At 37.4% G+C, this 15018-nt stretch overlaps 1 non-coding gene across 1 annotated transcript; it reads right to left on the reverse strand.

Annotated features, from left to right (window-relative positions):
- Nucleotides 1-12044: 12044 nt before the first annotated feature.
- On the reverse strand, nucleotides 12045-12151 carry LOC113756387. Its single transcript, XR_003465940.1, has one exon. It is a non-coding gene; the product is annotated as a small nucleolar RNA R71 (small nucleolar RNA).
- Between the last annotated feature and the right edge of the window lie 2867 nt (nucleotides 12152-15018).

The raw sequence follows: 15018 nt of genomic DNA on the forward strand, positions 1-15018 counted from the left end.
GCAGTATAGAGATCTTGATAAAGATGTAAATATGATTCTTAGAACTCTAGAGAATGAAGGGAATGTTAGTTACAATACATGGTTGCTCAAAGGGCAAAGGAAAAAGGACTAAGGAAACTACGTTTGCGCTTTTAATGCTAAAAAATATGTTACTTCATTTCTTATTTACACGTGCTCATTTATGTGCATCTTTTGCAGGCTCGTGAACCCGAAAATGCCACTGAAGAGCGATTGTAAGGACTCTAATGTAGCTTCTATTGTAACTATAAACCTTTGACGTATGTTTGTGGCCTTATAACTTTCTATAGTTAGATATATTTTTTATGGTTTTTAACTGAAATTGAATGTAGACTTTATTTTAGTCGCATGCAGACTTGTATTCTAATAACTAGAATTTATATGCGTTGCTAAATTATACACTGCTTTAGTGATGAATAAATCTTACCTATATAAAAGAGAATAAATGTATTGTGAACAGTAATGAACAGTAGATGGGCCAATTATACAGTTGTTTGCGTGAGTGTAGGAGGGGGGGTTAATTCCATTTTGTTCCCTCAAACTATACGCTAAATTCCACTTCAATTCCCAAACTTCAAAATGGAACACATAAACTATAAAATTCATTCTAGTTAAGTAAAATCGGTGACAGAATCCCAAAAACTAACTGTCTATTAAGAGTTTGGAGCCCCCGTGGGTAGCTCGGCTGGAACTGATTATCTGTAGTTACAGCAATATCCCAGATTCGACCCCCACGTGCTACTGTTGTTAGATAACTTTGGGGCAAAGTTCTGCCCAACCTGGAGGGACTAGCCTCCAGACCCGAACCTCCAGACCCGAAAAAAAAAAATTAAGAGTTTGGACAACACGCTCGGTTGATGTTGTTGTGCAAGTGTTATAAACCAAAATGATAGCGACATAAATGTAATTTCATTTTTTTCCTTTTTCATCCTCCCTATTTGTTTCATTTGTGATTTCCCTGTTTGTTTCGTTTGTGATACATACTAGTTGGTAGCAGTACCTCTTTGAGGGTAAATGCAAGAGTGCTGGAAGTGAATTTTTCCAAGCTATCATGATGAGCTTTTCTTACACAATCCACCCCATGAATCTGTTAAAGGATGCTTTGTCTACAGCTACAACCCCTTTTATCTTAATCTGTAGCTTTTATAGCTTCATCAAGCATACAGCAGCAGCAACACTGCAATTGCAGTGGTACAAAGATAAACTCAAATCAAAAAACATATCCTCCTATATCTATATAGCTACAAGCTTACAACCTTGACACCAGAGCAAGAAAAGAAATCAGTCAACTCAGTTTGTGAACAGCAAAATGACTTCCTTCTGCCATTAGCCGCAAGAAAAATAGATGGTCTTTTTATTTCACACAACATGGCTTGATTAATTTTCTCAATTCAAGGCTCTTTCACATCAACCCAGATGCTTTCTTCAGATCTCTCCTCCCATCGAGGAAACTCCTCCTTCTAGGCTGCTGCTCCACTTCCTTCTGATGACTTTTTGACTTTAAAATTATATTTATGCCAATCTAATAAAGCCTTGTGAGATTCACCATCAACTTGAACCTGTTGAGGGGGGCTTTTCTTGACATTAAGCAGAGAGCAGTATTTCATCTTGTCTTTTCTTTAACCTTGGTTTTCATTGCAGTAGTCTTATTCTTTTCCCGACGCGAACTCTGCTGGTGCAGCACCACGATGAATTCTTCAATGCTGGCTGTTTGTCTTGGTCAAAGTTATGCAAGAGTTGTCTAATAAAGCAGAGGAATTATAGAGATTCTTTTCTTCTTGACAACGAGTAGTGCTTGGATGTGAGACTTTTAAGGAAGCAAGAATTTTGTGATTTGCGTACGACTTGACAAAGTGGTTGGTACATGGTGATAGTGGTGGAGGTGGAGGAAGGGGGCAACAAGAACGGGATCTGTAGGAGTGATGGGGTGAGGCATTGTTGTGGTGGTGGTGATGGAGAAGATGGTGGATTTTGTTGGGTACTTTTTAAGGAGTCTGGAATCCATCGATGATGATACTACTTTTGGCTTTGGTTCTACTAGGGCTGCGGATGAGGATAAGTTGTATCTTTGGACAGAAAAATTGAGAAAGCGCATGAGGGAAGAAGAAGAGTAATAGGGAAAAAATTTTGAAAAGGGGAAAAAGGGAAGGATGAAGAACAAAGGGTAAAATTACCTTTACGTCCCTATTTTTTTGGTTTATAACAATTACACAAATACACTAATGGAGCGTACTACTCATGCTCCTGATACACGGTTAGTTTTTTAGATTTCATTACCGATTTTACTTAATTGGAACCGATATTATAGTTTGAAAACTTAAATGTTCCATTTTAAAGTTTATGGATTGAAATAAGATTTCATGTGTAGTTTGAGAGGACAAAATGGAATTAACTTTGTTGTGGTTTTTTGGTGTTGGGTGGGACGAGCTTGTTTGGTAATTGATGATAATCATGTCGTTGGTTATCGATTTAGAGGAATTCAATGGGTTTTTAGTTATTTTACTACTCTTTTAGTGCCAGCAAGCGTGTAAGATACCTTTGCAATGGGAGAAAGGGCAACGGGGCTTCTTCCATGGTTATTAATTTTTAAAGGTGATGAATCTTTGTCTGGACTACAGAAGACATTGAGGAACACTTGTGGTGCTCCTATATGTAAAATAGTGAAACGTTGTCAAGGCAAGAAGTTTGTGTATCTAAGCCCAAGATGTAACAAATTTGAGGCCCAATATGTCTTCTCATGTATTTTAGAATGGAAAAATTATTCAAAACAATTTTAATATTTTGTTAAATAAATTTTTTCATCCTTTACTTTAAAATGGTAATTTTACCTTTCTTACAAAGTTAAATCAGTAAAATTTGGTCCAAACATGGATTTTTTATCACTTTTTATCTTGAATTTATTACATAACTCACATATGATCATTTGTTTTGAGGTTAAAAAGGTTAGATCCTATTTGTTGTTAAATAAATAACCCAATTTGTATTCAATTTTAAACCTAAAAGTAGGATCTAATTTGAATCATATTTATTTTTCTCCTAAAAAGGTAGGATTTGACTCAATTCATATTTATGTTTGCCACTGAAAATGTAGGATCTGACCTTTTGTATATACAAAATGACTATATGGATCACGTAATGATTTCAAACTAAAAAATGATCGAAAAATTGAGATTAGGACATTATACTAACTTGAATTTATAAGGAACGTAAAATTAACATTTTAAAATTAAAGGATAAAAAATTCATTCGATGAAATGTGAGAGACATTTTGAATGATTTTTTACTTTTAGAATTACTGGTGCAATTTTGTGGGGACCCTTCTTTTCCTCCTCGCATTCGTCCATGCTTACCAAAAAGTATTTGTATTTCAAGTTCGGACCTACTCAGTGTGGGTAATAGATGGAGAATATAATTGGCCTCCAACTTGCTGCCATTATCATGCTATGCTTGAAGGAAAACCAACTCTCAAACTATAGACTTGGTTTGCTTGCGTAGGTCTTCTTTCATGCAATGAATTTGACTGCCATCCTGTTTTCTTTGGTTTGGAAACTTGGAATGAATTTAACTGCTATCCTTTTGTCCAAACTGTATAACTTTGGTGTGTCTATACTTTCCAAAAATTCCTAAAGCTCTTCTTCCTGCAAGCAAAATCAATGTCAGAAACTAAAATATTGAAAACATCTAGTTTTTACCTACAATGGTAGTTTTCTGATCTTACACGTTGTGGCCAAAAACAGGCCGCAGCTTGTGGTGCCATCATGTCCATCTCTCACAACTTCCTTAATTTCTCACTGACAAGTGTACTGAATTTCGTTAAAGTACAATTCTCATATGAAATTGTGATTAAGAGTTATGATCAAAATGTGCCAGTTATAATTAAGATGCTTTCATTGGCATTATCTCATTGAGGGTTAAAGATTAAAAGAAAGAATTGAATTCTTTTATAATTTATGAGTTATTTTTTACACAACGCTGCCCTAAAAATTAAGCCATGTTTTATGCCAAAAGTTGCAGTGTGCCTACTTATGGATAAAAATAATCATTGCCAAATCCCATGAGGGTTTGACATGGATGTTGATTAAGTTTCTTCAGGGTTTCATGTAGGGGTGAGCAAACGGTACAAATTCGGTAATTTGGTTAGTTGAATTCGATTATTTGACTTATAGAAATCTAACCGAATTCATTTCGCAACCGATTTCAAATTCGGAAAAGGTAATGAATTCAGTTAATCGAATTCATTTATAAAAAAAAAAAACTGATTTTTTAAAAATTATTACTGATTTGATCCCCAAATTTATTCATAATTTAACACATTACTTATGTTCTAATCATTTTACAGTTTAATTTAATTGGCATTTATTTGATCACTTATAACTAGAATCCTTAGTCTATAATTTAAGGAACACATAAAAAGTGATTAATTTAAACTAGAATAAACCTTAGACTATACAATGATTAGTGATAATTTATGAATTTATAATTTACAATGATTAATAATAAGTAATATTAGTTACAAACTTACAAATTACAATGATTAGTGATAAGTTATATTAGTTACAAACTTATAATTTATTTCAAATCAAAATAAAACTTAATTACTTACATATGTTATTGTGAAAGTCAATACACTAATATATTAATTTGCAACTCATATGCATTCACTTACACTGCTTAGTTGTCTTGTCTATACTTAAAAGCTTAAGATTAGTGAATAGAGAATATGAATTTTTATGCTAAATATGTAATGTAAATTTAGAGCATACTAATACTTGCAAGTTACGGGTTACGTGTGAAGACCCGAATTTTCCTCACTTATAATTCTATTTTAATGGCTTAATTAATTATTTATTCACCCGTTTTCTCCGAATAATTTATTTCAACCCTTCTTGAACCATTTACATGGAACTATGACTTGCATATATTCTTAAAATGTCCCGTTAATAAATTTAATTTTCGAAAGCTCGTTTAGTGAGATTTAGCGAATACGCGTTTGAAAACAATAATCGATTTGAGAGGACAGTGAACTTGGAGATTTGAAAACTTATATGTTAGTCTTAAAATAGACATTTTTATGTCTAAGTACTCAAGTATTAGTTAGTTATACTATCGTTATATGAATTTCTTAGAAATTCCACTCTATCGCGCTCAAATCGGAAGTTCGCGTTTTCGTGCGCGTGACTAATTGGAGGATTTTAGAAATTATTATTTGACTATCAAGAGTGAATAATTATAATGTTTAAGGGAGTGCATTAGAGATTTAGTGCACAAGTGAAACAAACCCGAGATAAAACGGACACGAAACACGCGCGCACGACACTATTTGTAGTTGACTTTTGGACAAAACTTTGGCACCAAGTCTTTGAGCTTCCAAGAGAAGCTTCACTCTTTGATCAGCCTTTTCTCTCTCCTTTCATCCTCAAGGGCCGGCCATCCAAGCAAAAGAGAAGAAGAAAACTTTCATCATTTTACCTCTCAAACTTGCACCAAATCACTCCAAAATTTACACACAACTTGCAAACCACTTGGAGATCAACTTAAGCTAGGAAAGGAGCTTATTTTTCACGGTTTTCTTGAGATTCAAAGGACCAAAAATTTCTGGTTTTAACATCTAGAGAGGTAACAAACGATCAACCCCTTGAATCTTAGTTTATGGAAGTTATATTGCACTTGTAAGCTCATAGATTCATGTGGGTAGCTTTATATTGTTGGAAATCTTGTGAGTGGGCTCTATGAAATCTCACAATGGACTTGATGAACTGATGTGATGATATTTGGTGTTGTTTATGTTGAATTAGTGGTTCAACAAGTGATTATAAGTTGAATGGTGAAAGGAAAACTCAAAGGAAACAAAAGGAGAAAAAGTGCCGATTCTGCCCCTGCTTTGCCGCACCTGTTGGTGCAAATTTTTGTGGTCCAATTGACTTAATTTTGATGTAAATATGTTGTGTGGGTTGTGTGAAAATTTCCACCAAAAATCATCCAATTTGGTTGGCCAAAAGTTGAAATTTCGAAAATGTAGTAAAATTGGAAACGTAACCAGAGCCTCTCTGGCAGTGATTTTGTTTTGGCCATAACTCTTTACTCCGATGTCAAAATTGATTTCCATTTGTGGAACTAGAAACTAGACATTTCTAGCTTTCCAATGGTATAAAATGCATGCCTTGATTCTACCTGAGTGAGCCGTACCAACTTTGTAAAGTTGCCTATTCTGTTTTTCGTATGTACTGGAAGCCCTGTTTTGAGCTGCGACTTGATGCTCAAATATGAGCTAGTTGTGGACAGAATTTTAAAATAATTTACTTTGAGAAATTGTAGCCTTATGAATGTAGTTTTCAACACCACTGACCACGCTCAATTCTGAGTTGAATTGAGTGAGTTGTGACTAGATTTCAGAGATGTCTTCATGAAAGAAAACCCTAATTCTGGACTGATTTATAGCTAATCTTGATTTGGGACTTGTTATTCGAAATCCTTGGTGTTAATCACCTACCAAATGTATTTTGGGATGTTTCTTAGACTTTTTCTTCATAAATGAATCATGTTCGAGGAATTTTCATTGGCCAAATGTTTGAGAAAAGGAAAACGCAAGTGCAAGGCAGATTTGCCTTAGCAAATTGTGGAACTTTAATGGTTTTGTTAACTGACTTCTCGAATGAATTTTTGTATGAACTTTGACATAGGAATAGCCCTTATATGGTAGTGTAATCATACAAAATTTGGTACCATTCTGAGTCCATTTCGATGCTCAACCAAAGATTCAAAGTCTATGTTTTAAACCTGGAAAATGGTCTAACAGTCCCAACTTTTGGGTAACTTTGAGCCGCCATATCTTGGTGCTCAAAACCCTAATTCTTATTCCGCTTGTTTTGTTTTAAACTTTGATTGTAACTCTAATTGAGTTCCAAATTCAAAGGCTAGTTTTCATTGTGTAAATTTTTTCGAATTTCCAAAGTTGGCAAAAACCAACCCCAAAAAACTGCCTTAGTATTCAAAACAACATCTTGGACCCAAAATTTGAATGTCTTTCAATTGTAATCATGGAAAAGTGTTTTCTTGGAACTTTTATTACTTTGGAATTAGTTTCCAACGGTATCAAGTTTTCCAATTTTGGACTTACAGAGAATGAGATACGATTTTTCAAAGATCGCACTTCAAATCTGAAATTTCTGAACTTAAAGGAAATTGAGTTTTTAGAACTCTTCATTTTCCTTCGATATTGCTTGACCATTTTACACTTGATTTCAAAGACGAAAATCAGATTTTTCTTGTAATATTAAACTCCACTTTTGAGCCTCGATTTACGAGAAATTAAGGCTCATTTTCATGATTTTTTTTAGATTGTACAAGTGTACAATCTCCCTTGTTAATAAGGAATTTATAAGTGATAATGTGTTATAGCCAATAATTATTTGCTCAGGCGATCAAGGGGACCTTCAAGAGGAACTCGAAGTGGACGCCTAAACACTTGTTGAGTATTTACTCACCTGTTTTGAATTAGTGAGTGTTCCATATAGAAGTACGTGGGTTGAATAGTTTTACGACATATTTACTGCATGGTCATTATGTGTTTTAACTGTTAAGTGTTACTGATAATTGCTCCTATGAACTTTTCCACTGTTTTAAGGCGAGTATGTGTTTTATCTCACTCGACCTACTAAAATAATAAATTTTTACCCGTTAACCGTGAACGACTACCGTTAACCGTGAACGACTACCGTTTACCGTTTACCGTTAACTGTGATTATTTACCGTTTACCGATTTATTTGATTACCTACTTACTTGATTACTGTAAATTTACATGTTCATATGAAACTATCGCATATTGCTTACGTGTTTAAGTGTTAAGTGTTACTGATAATTGCTCATATGAAATTGCCTACCGTTTTAAGGCGAGTGTGTATTTTATCTCACTCGACCTACAAAAACGATATATTTTTACCGTTAACTGTGATTAATTACCGTTTACCGATTTATTTGATTACTTGTGCATGTTGTAAGCTCTAAACTGAACTGGGCCCTGCCCTTGGTTATTAACTTGCTCGAGCTAGGATTGGACTCGGTCGGGTAGGTTGGAACCCTGAGACACCGTTTCGGTATACTCGAGTACTACCACTGGAGGGATAAGGTGATGGTCAGACAAACCGAGGGGATTCTGAAGTTATAAGGGGCAGTTGACCGAAATGGTTCCACTGGAACACCGTATCCTTCAATGTGTGTTTATTTGACATAATGATAACTATTTCATGCTAATGTGCCAACGTGCGACCCTGAGCCATACCTGTGATATGCTCAAATTACTCGTACAATGATAACTGTCTCATGTTAATGTGCCAATGTGCAACCTTAAATCATACATTGGGTATGCTCAAATTGTTTGATTTATTAGAACTGTTAGAGTATCTTGAAACCTCATTGGGGTGTGTAGCTCATTGTACGTTTTTGTTTTCCTTAACAAGGCTCGAAACCAAAAGTGCTCGTGAATAGTGCTAGATTTTTTTTTTTGGAAAACTTTAAGTTGTATTACAACAGATGGATGTAGTAAATATTCTTTTGGGTTGTATTAAACTTGAGAGCTGACTAATTGTAAGTATGAAGTGTTTTGGAGTACTTTAAATATATATATTGAAGTTATTTGAAGTATTCCTAGTTTTGAATTATGGATTGTACCGAATCCTGACGAGAGCTGGGCAGGCGTCCCGCCGATACCCTTGGGTTCGCCCTTGGGAGAAGTGGGGGCGTCACAGTTGGTATCAGAGGTTAGGTTTTAAATCTTTGTAGTGTATCCTAGGCCTAAAGGTTTAGGATGCCGGACTATGGGATTGGTTTGAAAGTTAAGTGACTACTTATATGGATAAAAAAAAAATCAGAGCTGTTTCGCGTGGTCTCTGCGCGGAGTGAGATTGGGCCAAGTGGTGATATGGTCCCAATTATGTGAATATGTATAAAGAACTAAGTGCTCTTCTTGTGCGTAAGTTGTGAACTACGAAAGTGGTAAGCGTAAAACCTTTATCATGTTACTTGAGGTAAATAGATATGTACGTCAGGTAAGGATCTTAAACTTTATTGATTTGCACTTGGGAGCGTACGGCCTGAGTTGTAAATTCTCTTAGTTTTGGATTCTTGTACTTGAGTACTAAATATTTTTCCTGAGGGAATACTTGTGACTTCGGAAGGGATATGGTCTCGTGTATTATAATGTGAATAGAAATCATAAGTGGTTGTTGAGATAAGTTCTGATGGCAAAGGTCAGAGCATGGGGGATTCTTGTATTGGACTTGAGATCTCCATTATGGGAAATAAGAACGGGCTAATGTTTTGTGAGAGCAAGTGCAAGAGGTCAACGGACATCTAGTTCGGGTAGTAAGAGAAGTGATACATCGGATGAAAAATATTTTCACCGAGTGTGGGACAATATTGACCAGAGAGAAGTGGAATGTAGTTGAGCTTGACATGAGACACTTTTGCGTTTCTTTTGATTTGACTCATTACCCTAGCCTGTATAAGAATTTTCATCTTGAATTTAGTAAGGAAAGCTCGTATTCGTTGGAAGTTTTAGGCTAAAAATTTAGAAAGTGGCTTAGGTTTTTGGATGAAATTTGGAATTTATAATTATTTGAATGATGTGGTTTGGTATCGTGGATTCTTCTAATTTTACCCTAATTAGGTTTATAATTTTTCTCCTTTTGATCCTGCCTATGATAGTAAGGGTGGTGCACGCCGTGAGGTCTTTTGTAATTTGCCTGCATGTACTTTTGTTTTGTGACGCTTAGTTGTCTATGTCCTATATTTGACATACTTGACTTGTTTGTGATCTCTTGACTTGCACTATAACCTTTGATATATTCAAAGAATCATGTTTTAATTCTAAATGTGTTTGTAACTTGTATATATATCTTGAACCCACGTGAGAATCGAAAATGAGACAAAGGTTAGGTTCAAATCTTTTCTTAGGACTATGATAGGTTGTAATTTTATCATTTATTTTATTATTAATTTTCTCCTCTTATCTGACCTGATGTGGATTAATTGCTGGATTCTACTCATTTTTAGTATTCTGCATTTATTTCAGGGAGTAGAACGAAAATATAATAACATGTGCCAATTTGACAGAAAATGAGTCTAGATTATAGAGCTTGTCCCAGGGGCATTTTGGGAACAAAAGAGACGCAAGCCCTTTTTGGGCAATTGGGCCGAAGTCGTCATTATGCTCTGAGGGGAACCGCCGCAAGAAGCATGCTTGGCTAGTACTTAGAATAGGGAGAATATAAAAGGCAGAGGACGAGCTTAATATTTGTTGTTGACTTTCCCTTTGGGAATTTCGTTGGCTTTCCTCTCACGAATGTCAGGATCACTTAGTCATTCCTGGCTTTGACTTTTCTTCCTTAGAAGCTTTTAGCAGCCTTTTTCCTTCTTGTGCGTGAGACAAAGTGAAAGCCATGAATTGCCTTTTGTAGTTTCTCTATCTATTCAATATTCGGACGGGTTAGATTTTCCAAATTTCAACGGACATGGCCGCTGCTCCCTCTTCAATTTTGTATGTTTTTTTCGCATCAAATATGAACTAATTTCTTCACCCTAGTCAAGGAACAATGGAGGCTTTGGTTGGCCTAAAAATTGTTAGATCGATTTAATTTTATCTTTTATCTTTATTTATTGGTATTCGCATATTCCCTGGTTATAGTGCTTATGATTGCTTAATTAATTGATTGTCTTGGATCCGGATAATTAGTTAATTTGATAATCTATTGTCAATTGAGATATTAAATCTGTAATTGTTTAATTGTCTCAAAATAGTGATAACTGGCATGATTGGATTCGTGTCAGGGGAATACGCGGGCTAATCTGAAATAACCCTGGTAGTGCGTTATTTGATTAGAATAGGGTTTCTCTAATACGTAAGGCAATTGGAGAATTAAATCTTATGGACGTACCTAGGATTATTTCTCAATTAGAGCAGTGATTAACGGGCGTACCTTAATCACCGATACAGTAAGGAGGGATTGACTGTCATCGCTTGTTTGGCAGTTATAGTCTATTTATTAGTAAATAATTGGAATTGCCTTTGTTTCGATGATCAATTAGGTGAACCATTGCTAAAGTTATTCCTTGGCTAGATCCTTAATTATCACTCATTTGATTTTAGTAAATTGTTATTTAATTTCTAGTTGGCTATTTTATTTTTATTATTTTACTTTTGGTTGAATTGTTTAAATTGTCACCCTGATATAAAAACACCCCCTTGTCACTGTGAATTTAAAAAGAAACAATTACTCTCAATCCCTATGGATTCGACCCTGTTTACCACTATCTACACAAATTAATTTTAGTTGAGCAAGTTTTATTATTGCACAGGTTTCGACAACCTGTCAATTTTTGGCGCCGTTGCCGGAGAACTGGTGTCAGTTATTTGTTTCTTTTTAAATTAATTTTTGTTCTAATTTTCTGGTGCCTTTCGAGTGTATGCCTCGTTCTTCTCGTACAGGTGAGTTAATTTTCGACCTGAGGCAGAGAAGACCGCACGCAGAACGAGAAAAGAGACCAGATAACTTAGAAAAGAGCACTCCAGTGCCACATCTCAGAGACCTGAGCTAGAGGTGGAACCAACAGATTCGCTTGGTGATTCTTCAAGTGATTCGGATCGGGAAGAAGTCACTATGGCTAATGCCGAACATTAAGAGAGTTGGCTGCTCCCAACTTAAATCAGCTGCCTGTGTGCATTACTTTTTCAAATTTAGATGATAACACTCTATTTGAATTAAAATCTGGTCTAATTCATTTTCTACCGTCTTTTCATGGTTTATCAGGTGAGGAGCCGTATAAACATCTGCAGGAGTTTGATGTCGTGTGCAATAGTATGAAGCCCCCGAGCATCACAGAAGAACAAATTAAAATGAGGGCATTCCCTTTCTCCTTGAAAGATTCTGCAAAAGATTGGTTGTACTACCTGCCACCAGGTAGTATCACCACGTGGGATCAATTGAAGAAACAATTCTTAGATAAGTATTCTCCCTCGTCTCGAGCTGCAATTCTAAGAAAGGAGATTTGCGGTATCAAGCAGCACCCAGGGGAGTCGCTCTATGAGTACTGGGAGCGATTCAAGAAATTGTGCATCAAGTGCCCCCAACACCAAATAAGTGAGCAGTTGCTCATACAATATTTTTATGAGAGGCTACTTTTTAGAGACAGGAGTATCATTGATGCTGCGAGTGGAGGAGCATTGGTGAACAAAACCCCTCAAGAAGCATGGGAACTAATTGAGGGAATGGCAGAGAATTCGTAGCAATTTGGTACGAGGGAAATGTCCTGATACGCAAGGTAAATGAGGTAGAGACATTCTCTATCCAGCCGCAGTTGACGGAGTTAACCTCGTTTGTTAGGCAACTGGCTGTAGGGAACGCATCTCAGGCCAAGGTGTGTGGAATTTGTACTGGTATGGGTCATTCAACAGACATGTGCCCAATGATTCAAGAAAAAAGTGCAGAGCAAGTGAACATGGCTGATCACGCGCCCGCGCCAAGAAAGCAGTACGACCCTTATTCAAACACCTACAATCCTGGTTGGAGGGACCACCCCAACCTCAGCTATGGAGGGAACAGGCAGTCCAATTTCGGACCAAATAGGCAGCAAGGATACCAGCAGCAGTACCAACCCCGACCACCTCCGCCACCGAGCTCTAGCCCATCTTTGGAGGAAATGATGAAGCAATTTATAGCTACCACCATGCAACGTTAGCAAAAGACAGACTTCGAAATGCAGGATATAAGAAATCAGATAAGTCAGATGGCAATATCAATCAACCGTCTGGAGTCTCAAGTAAATGGAAGATTGCCATCCCAACCTGAACTGAACCTGAAAAACGTAAGTGCAATGACTTTAAGAAACGGGAAGGAAATTCAGGGGCTCGAACTCATGACTCGAATGGATAAGGACGAAGAGAAGATTGAGAAAGAACTTCAGGCAGAGAATACAAGCACCAAAAATTCAGTGGTACTCCCTAACCCGATCATAGATGTTAAAACTAATCCCCCTCCATTTCCTTGCAGGTTGGAGAAACCGAAGAAACAGGATAAGGAGAAAGAGATCCTGGAGGTGTTTCGCAAGGTAGAGATCAATATCCCCCTGCTAGACGCCATCAAGCAAGTGCCGAAATATGCAAAATTTCTGAAGGACTTATGTGTCAATCGAAGGAGGCTGAGGGGAGATGAAAGAGTTATTGTTGGGGAGAATGTGTCTGCAGTTTTCTAAAGAAAGCTACCACCAAAATGTGGGGATCCAGGTAGGTTTACTGTCCCATGTAAGATAGGTAATGCTCTGATTAGGAATACCCTGCTGGACTTAGGCGCATCGATCAACGTAATGCCTAAATCTATGTATGTTTTTCTGAATCTCGGTCCATTAAAAGAAATCGAGATAATAATTCAATTAGCTGACCGAACAAATGTATACCCTGATGGGTTGGTAGAGGATGTGCTGGTTAAAGTTAATGAATTGATATTCCCGACTGACTTTTATGTACTTGACATGGATGATGATCATTCCTCTGACCCCTCACCTTTGCTACTAGGTAGACCCTTTTTTAGCACAGCACAGACAAAAATTGACGTTAATAAGGGTACATTGTCCATGGAATTCGATGGAGAACTAGTCCACTTTAATATTTTTGATACAATGAAACATCCTGTTAACTCACCCTATGTTTCCTATTCATGCTATTAATCCTTCTGTGCAAGAATTTTCTGAATTTGCTTGTAGGGATAAATTCAAATTTACTGAGAACAAGTATAAGGGGATGAAAGCACTGTGTGAGGTGAAAAGGAACAGAAAATTAAGAAAGAATGATGCATTCAAAGGCTATTTGGATCCTGGAGAAGGGCCACCGATTTCCAGGAAAATTGAGTTACACCCAAATTGAAGAGTGGTGTTTAATGTCTGGCCAAAGACATTAAAGAAAGGCGCTCATTGAGAGGCAACCCAATTTCTTTTAATTGTTTATTTGATTTTATTTATTGATTTAAATATGTTTCCCTTGAATTTGACTAACTTTTGGCTTCAATTTTCATTTTTGATGACTTGTAGGTGTCTCTCCGATTTGACGCGCCCGTGTCAAGTCGTATGGAAAGCTCATGGTCAGAGAGCGCTCTTAGCTTCATGATGCGCCCACATCAAGCCACCCGAAGAGCTCCTCATACCGTGCCTTCTTTTGGCGTGCCCGTGTCATATTCGCAGGGCAGGTTATTGATTTTCTATATTCTCTAATTTTTAATTTCGAAAATAATTTTTGAAATAATAAAAATATAAAAAAAAAGAAACAAAAAAAGAAAGAAGAAATAATAAAAGACCCTTTTCGTAAGGAAGAAAAAAAATAAATATAAAAAAAACTACTTTATTTTCTTTTTCTCCCTTTTTTTTCTCTTTTCTCTTTTTTCTCCTTCATTTCTTTCCCTTTTCTTTCTTTCTTCTTCTTCTTTCTTCTTTCTTTCTTCCATCTCCCCTGCCCCCTCTCTGTTGTCCGAAGCCCTCTGCCCGTCGCCCACTCGCACCGCCAGCGTCCACCTCGCGCGGCTTACCGCTCCAGCTCCACCGCGCGCCTCCCTCTTCCTCGATCTCACTCCAGCACCAGTCCACGGCTGCCAGCTCCGCCAGCGCAGCTCGCCCGCACGCCGCGAGCTCTCTCTGCTCCGAGCGCCGCCACTACCTTTGCCGCAAGCTGCCATCGTGCTCCACCGCACCTCTTCTCCCTTGCGTTGAGCTCCTAATCGCGCACCACCGCGAGCTGCTGCCCTCAGTGCAGCCACTGCCGCTTCAACTCACGAGGCGCGCCCTTCCCATCTCTCTCTCTCTCTTCGCGCGACCGCCACGGTCGAGCAACCCACGCCGCCTCCACTCCAGCTTGTTTGCCGCTAAAGCTCGATCCGCCGCCCACTGTGCGGCTTTCTTCCATCTCCCTCCAGCTCCGCTGCCCTCAGCTCACCTCCACCGCACGCCTCCTCCGCAGCAGC

The sequence above is a fragment of the Coffea eugenioides genome, unplaced genomic scaffold, assembly GCF_003713205.1.
Source record: "Coffea eugenioides isolate CCC68of unplaced genomic scaffold, Ceug_1.0 ScVebR1_224;HRSCAF=863, whole genome shotgun sequence".
Classification (NCBI taxonomy): domain Eukaryota; kingdom Viridiplantae; phylum Streptophyta; class Magnoliopsida; order Gentianales; family Rubiaceae; genus Coffea; species Coffea eugenioides.